Source organism: Trematomus bernacchii, unplaced genomic scaffold (assembly GCF_902827165.1).
Source record: "Trematomus bernacchii unplaced genomic scaffold, fTreBer1.1, whole genome shotgun sequence".
NCBI classification, from domain to species: domain Eukaryota; kingdom Metazoa; phylum Chordata; class Actinopteri; order Perciformes; family Nototheniidae; genus Trematomus; species Trematomus bernacchii.
In genome coordinates this window covers 4,221,839-4,229,001 of record NW_022987973.1, presented here as the reverse complement: position 1 = coordinate 4,229,001, position 7,163 = coordinate 4,221,839, and the positions used below count along the sequence as shown (strand labels likewise).

General features: G+C 37.7%; 1 protein-coding gene across 3 annotated transcripts in view; it reads left to right on the top strand.

The window, feature by feature from the left end:
• The first annotated feature begins 401 nt into the window (after positions 1–401).
• Positions 402–7,163, top strand: part of itsn2b (intersectin 2b) — a 41,647-nt gene continuing 34,885 nt past the window's right edge. For all 3 annotated transcript variants that reach the window (XM_034116470.1, XM_034116473.1, XM_034116469.1), the window contains exon 1: positions 402–634. The gene's annotated coding sequence lies outside the window, so the exon portion shown is untranslated. The remainder of the gene's footprint in view (positions 635–7,163) is intronic.

Here is a 7,163-nt window from a genome sequence, read left to right as displayed (position 1 = left end):
AATTTTTCAGAACATTTATAAGTTAAACTTTTAAAATGTGGTATGGACAACATAAGGAAATAAGTAAAAATTATATAATAATTATAAAAATAAAATGTAAAAATAAAACATGTTTAACAACAAAAAATGAAATAAAAAATAAATAGAAAACTTAGAACAATGAATATATGACAAACTGCAGTATATTATATTTCAGAGTGGAAGGCTGTGCAGATTGTAAGAGAGGTAGATATATATATATTGAAATGTGTACAAAATATGGGAATTTTCTTATTTAAAAAAAAAGACAGTACTTGGGTTGTCCTGTGTTGCATTCTCCCTTATCTGTCTCCCATGAGTTGTCCCCCTCTCCATCTGTTAACTCCCTCTCTCTCCTCCCACTCGCCGGACGCTCACACGTTAACAGCGATCCCTCGACGTCAGCCATGTTGTTGCTGTTGCACACTGAGCTGTCAGCAACAGGTTACTTTGAGGAGCAACGCTGCTAAACTTTAACATTTATACCACACATTCTGCTCTCTTCGGATAATACACCTTTGCAGTGTGTCCGGGAACAAGTCCCCAAGTGGCGGATGATACCTTCAGGGCCCCCGGAAGCTCGGAAGTTGGTGTTTTTCTGGTCGTTGTGAGAGAGGTAAGCCAGCGAAACTGCTTATCTAAGCATGAGTGGAACTTTAATACTGTTCATGTCTCCATAGATTACTTTTAAGTTGCTCACAAGTGTTTGGACTATGTGCATGTTGATGTTCGTTTAGTTTATTCGATTCAGGAATCTAAAAGGAAAACTATATTTAAAGGAGGTGATGCTTGCTGGGATGGGAGTTAGGTTAGCTATAGCTAAGTTATGATTTCATGATTTCATGGTATTATTATCGACAGTGGTGTATAGTAACGAAGTAGATTCACCCAGGTAATGTACTTAAGTACAATTTTGAGGTAGGCTACTTGTACTTTACTTGAGTATTTAGATTTTTGCTACTTTGTACTTCTACCACATTACGATTCAGAAGTAAATCCTGTACTTTTACTTCACTACATTTATTTAATATCTTTAGTTACTTTGCAGATTTGGTTTAATGATGTAAAGTATAATCAACATTTAAAAGACTTTTGAGTAACATTCACAAGATACCCTGCAGTATATAAAGTAATAAAAACTAGCTGCACCTTTTCCAGCTTTGATAAACACATTAATGCATCAATAATTATAATCAAAACATATCATTTATATCATTCTCAAATGGGCCAATCTACATAGTGAGTAATTTTGATTTTGGTTATTTAAGTATATTTTTATGCTAATACTTTTCTCCTTTTACTTGAATAACATTTTGGTTGCAGGACTCTTACTTGTAACTGAGTATTCCTACACTCTGGTACTTCTACTTTTACTTAAGTACACCTCTGATTATCGATACCTAAACACTAAGTTCAGTGTAACGTTTGTAAAGGCAGATTTGCCGGTCAATCCCCTAAATTCCTCTCGGTTCAAACGAGTTGAGCAGGTTGCAGTCTGGTGACAAGTGATCAGGGAATGTTACTCTATCAGTTTATAATTCAGACTCACACAGGGAGGATCAACTCCCTTTGAGAATAAAGACTGTGGAGTAACAGTGCCCAAGCTTTTATATTTCTTTCTTTTGGCCTATTTTTGGGTTGTCACATTGTAGGTGTCCTTATCTGAGAATTGTCTAAAATGATATAATCAGATCCACCATAAATAACCATCATTTCCAACTAGGGTTGCTACTAAAGATTGTTCTTCACCATAGGTTTATGAGTACTTCATTGATGAGTATAAATTACTTTAGAAGACATTTGTCTTTGTTTAAAATCCTTCCTACTTTTCAATCCACAGCAGACTGATGCTTAAAAAGCTATCCAGCAAAAATGATTGCATGATTGCATTGATATTATAATTAGTCGATGTTATTTTGACAATTTCAATGCAACTTTCATTATCTAGCAATCATTACCTCTCACTGATAAACTAACTGAAAAATTGCACGTCTACAATTTAGCTTACTGCCATGGAGGCTTTTCCATATTTTCTGGACCTTTTTTGTTAGAGATCCAGTGTGGATGTTTCAGTTCAGTTGAAGTTCCTAATGGGAAGTACATGTTGAAGAGTCTGCTACAGGATGGAGAGTATCAGCTGTTCCGTGTAGAGAAGATGATGCTAAAAAACTTGAAGTGAACGTTTATGTTTGCATGCACCTTCGGTTGTTAAAGGAGAGTGTTGTTGTCTATTATTGCTTAGACACACACATACAGTTTAATACAGAGATTGAATGCTTGGCAAGCATTCAATCTTGTTATCGCTGTCACCTGTAATGTAAAATACTTTCTGTTCTTGGTAGCTTCCTTTAACTCTTCGTACTTTAATGCTGAACATGGGCTTTAATTGTTGCTGTTCACCTTACTGATATTATTTTATAATTGCTTGGCAGAGAAGTGAAAAGGAACTGATCAACCTGGTTTTGATCTCAATGTTACCAAACTGTCTGTAGGCTGAATATTCTTCAAAGCAAGACAATGAATGCCTTCCAACTGAGCTTTACCTTAGACCTTTCTTCAGAGTGAAAGGTCAGGATGGCCATGTTAATCATTATTACAGTATTAACATTATCAGTATGGCAATCATTGGGTGCATTGCCAATTTATTCCATAAGTGTCACGTGACATGAGAACATCACCACTGTTACAAGTGTGACTATTTGCACTATAATAATGGTGTGGAGATGTAAAGTGTTACTAGTCTTATAACCCCTACTCCTTCTTTATTAACACACATGAGAGGAAACCCATACACTGTTTTAATTCTATATCAGTTTTATAAAATATCAATGTTTCTCCACTCCTGTCATAACCTCCTGACATATGAACAAATCAGGGCGGGCCAAAGCAGACTAAAGGAGGGAGAGGCCTGCCTTGCCTCTTAAGAAAACAAAACACAGCATTGCAAACAGTGTTAAGGAAAACCAATCTGAAACACTCCAAAAGATCTTTGCAGCAGTTGCTGAGAGAGGGAACCAGACAGAAAGACAGGAAACAATAATAATAAGATGAATAGCAATAGCCAAAGAAACATTGGGTCAATTTATTGTACATAGAAACTAACTCACACACACGCACACGCACGCCGCACGCACACACACAGAGAGGGAGATAGAGTCATCGGGATGGAGTTGATGTCATTGGTGTGAGGTCAGTGAGCCAGGCGGCTGAAAATCTATCATTTCGCAGAACAGTAGTGCTTGTTTCAGAACAGAGAAGTGATGAGGACAGGTCAGGGTCACACAACTGGTATGGTATAGATTTAGCGATAGAGAGATTGACATATATTTACAATGACACATGAAAAGACAGAGGGAGAAAGAGGAAAACATGACTATCTAAAAGACAGCCAAGGAATGAGGAAGGGAAGTAATGAAGAGAGGAGAAAAGGTTCATTGTAAATCATCCTTTTTCTCTCAGGTTCTTCATTGTGTTCAGTATTTTCTTCTGTCAATGTTAAATAGTCTACATGGCAGCAAGGTGCACTATAACAAGTGCATACTAAACAGAGCATATGACAAGCACAGCCATACAAAGAGGAAAATACATGCAGGGTTCAAAGCTACTACTGACAGTACCAAGGTCAGGGACAGCCAGGCTATTTATCCAACAGTTTTCAGTGTTGTATATACTAACGGAGAGACGGAAATGTCCCAGTCTTTCTGGAGAAACCAAAGCAGAACTAAAGGTGAGGTCTGACCGCCATAAGCGAGCCATAAATGAAAAGAAACACTGCACTCTGAGGAATTGTGGTGTTTCTTTAAATACCATACTCAAGCCAGACATTAATTCATTATTATATGTTTCACCTTGGACTCTAAGATATACTTCAATGCACTTGTTGTTTTCTTATTCAAATGAAAATGTGTAGGCTGAAAGAAGTTAGTACATTTGCATTGGTTTAACTAACGGCCGTGCATTAGTGTTCAAGGCTTAGAGCAGGAGTAACGTTTAGTGAATCCAGACTTTCTTAACTGCTTCGCCTCATTAATTTATGTTATAATGATCTTTCTGACAGGAAACTTTTTTGTACTGTTGCTTTTTTATAAATGAAACACCCTTTTGTGGTCTTTGAAGAGGAGGCAGCAGAAGGTTTGTAGGATGAGCACAAACGCTACGAGCAACCGGCAGTGCAGGGTGGACGGCTGAGATGAGTTTATGCAAATTGGTCTGAAAATAGTCCAAGGAATACTAAAGTATCCCTAGTTGTTATTACTCCTGTCATGGATGCATGTTGTGTGTACAGGTAATAATGCTGCAGTGATCTGCATTGAATTTAATGCAATCCTCATAGAAAGTTACCAGACACTGGCAACACGTTGTGTATTACATATCACTCTCTTTTTGAGTACTCTAAGCCACCTGTCTGTACTATAGAACATTTAGTTTCGCGACCTTTCAACCTGCAGGAAGGATTTTTTTTCTAAAGAATGAGGTCACGCTATACCGATCATCACCTGACTGTCGCCCTTCCCCCTCTCCATGTCTGTGGACGAGTTATTACGTAAACTACAGGTTGGGATTCAATCTGAGTCATATGTCTATTTACGTATCCAACCATGACAACAGTAATGGGACTACTGTGTGGACACTAATATGTGTTTACACAAGTCCAGCATCAGGCCAGTAGCAAAACATAGTGCCATCTTGATCTTATTCTGACATAGATCTTATAACTGCGATATTGGTGAATTTACCTTTTAGGAAGTTTGGAAGACTTCACCAGCTTTAAGTAGTAATGCTGTGATCCTTGAGGATGTATTGTTTTTTTTTTATTATCAGTGTTTTAACAACACGTTTTAAATCAGATTTGTTGATCCACCAGGACATTCATTAAAACACTAAAATATTGTTTTATCTAACTTGTTATCAGGGTAAATGCTGTATAATAATACATTTGGCATGTCTCTTACCAAAACATTTCCATAAAGGGGCGTTAAGTCAATGTTGCCAAGCTACACTAAAATGTCCAATTATTCCAAAAGCATTTTCACACAATGGTGTAGCTAGAGCTTAAATCAAAGTTTTGCTTCTTGTTGACAATATATAATTATTGATAGGACTTTATGTCTAGAAGGAACAGTTTTTTCTGAGCTCATAAAAACTGCTCAACATACTTGACATGCAGAATCACCCATAGTGTCTCCTTTTCCATGCTGCTGACATCAAAACGGTGCATCTTTTATAGCAGCATTCCCGTAGCTTTTGTTATTCAGAAAGGATTTGCATGAGGTTTGCAAAGCTGAGTCTAGTACTGAAGGCAGTCACTTGTGCCAGCCAAATGTTGGTCAGTCGATCAGGCAGGCCTAAACTAAGGAAAAGCCAGACTCCTCTCTCACTCTGGAAACAGTAAACCTGAAAGCCCACAGTCCACTGCTATCTTTCATTTATTCATTATAACTCCAACAGTGTTGCATTACCAGAGGTTAAACTCCATGACTAGAGCCTGACCTATAATGAATGGCTGATACTGTCGACTTATCACTCTCATCTGTTATTGGCATGTGAGTTTGTTGTGTAATATACACACAGAGTTGTTGAAACATTATCAGAGACTCAAAACAGTGCAACACCTGAGATATCGGGCATTTTTTGTTTCTATGAAGTATGTACAGAATTGAACCGTTCAGGCTTATGCAGAAAATTGTTGTTAGCCATTTTCATTGGCCAGAATAATGTGTTAACTGAGTTCATGACTATTGCACAATTCTAGATACTCTGCTAGATTTATTCATACTTAATTACATGTTCACCTGTATTTTCTTATGCTATGGAAACAATGCAGTTTTGTTGTGTCTGTGTTAGTATTCCTTCAAACATGACTTTCTACTGTGTACATTCTTAAAAAAGAGGTCTCTATACAGATACTCGTACTCCAATATTTCACAAAGACTGCATATGAAGAACAAGGGCATGAGTGAAGGGGAATAAGACAAAAACGTGAGGTTGAAACACAGGAGTCAGAAGGACTTGACACAGGAGAGAGCGACAGATGGCAGGCAGTAGATTAGCCTCCATGCTGTTCTCTGCCCTTGTGAGAGCATACATCATGTTAACAAAAACAGCACACTTCCACTCCCATTCTTCCTTTATCTCATTCATGTTCTCTTTCATGAGCTCATATCAGCAGACAAGTCACCAATCAGTAATGTAGCTTCCTTAAAAATCACTTGTCAGTCTGTAATTCTTGCCCTGCCTCTTTTCTAACCAAAGCTCTGACTCTGGTTCACATTTTCTTGAACATCAAAGCTGTCTTTGGCCAAAATCCATGATCACTTCCTGTCAACTGACGTCTGACAGGGAAATGCTTGTGTCCGTGGGTTACCGGGCAGGAAGTGTTGAGCAGAAGGATTGGAATTTCTTTCCTCCTTTTCCTCTTCCTCCTCCTCCTACTACATCATGTGAGTCTGACTGGCTGATGGGGGAGATAAAGTCATGGAGGAAGCAGGTGTTCAGCACGCCAGTAGAGAATGAAAAGCTACAGAACCTGATGGTGGTCTGATATCGAGTGTCTCTTAAGATACATGAAAACAAAATAGCTTTGAATAAGGTTTTATACAACTTTTCTCCTTCTGAAGGTAATTTTGTGCTAGACAGTGCTCCGAAATGAGAGAAAATAAAACAATAGAACGATAAATGAATACAAATATAACATAACTAATAATAACACCAGTGACGTAACATAGATTAGATTCAACTTTATTGTCATTGTGCATAGTAGAAGAAAATACAAAATAAGATCATATACGAAGGAAAACGTATCCAAAGTAAGACTGCACATTATACAGATATTATTATTGTATAAATGTCTTAAAACGGTATGCTGAGAGTTTACATGGGGCCTTATGTTATCAGCTCCTTTATCAAAGCAAAGGTCCACACATCCATTGGGAAAACAGTTTTAGATCTAAAAGCAGATTTCTGTTGGTATTTCAACAGGTGGAGCAGCGCTGCAGTCACATATGAGACCTTTACTGTACATATGCTGGCAAACCCAGAATAATACAAGAACAGAAACATGAGCTATTAACCATGTTGAGACCTACAGTACCACAGCTCAGGGGGGTTCTATCAAACACAGAAATGGAGATGGCTATTCATGCCTT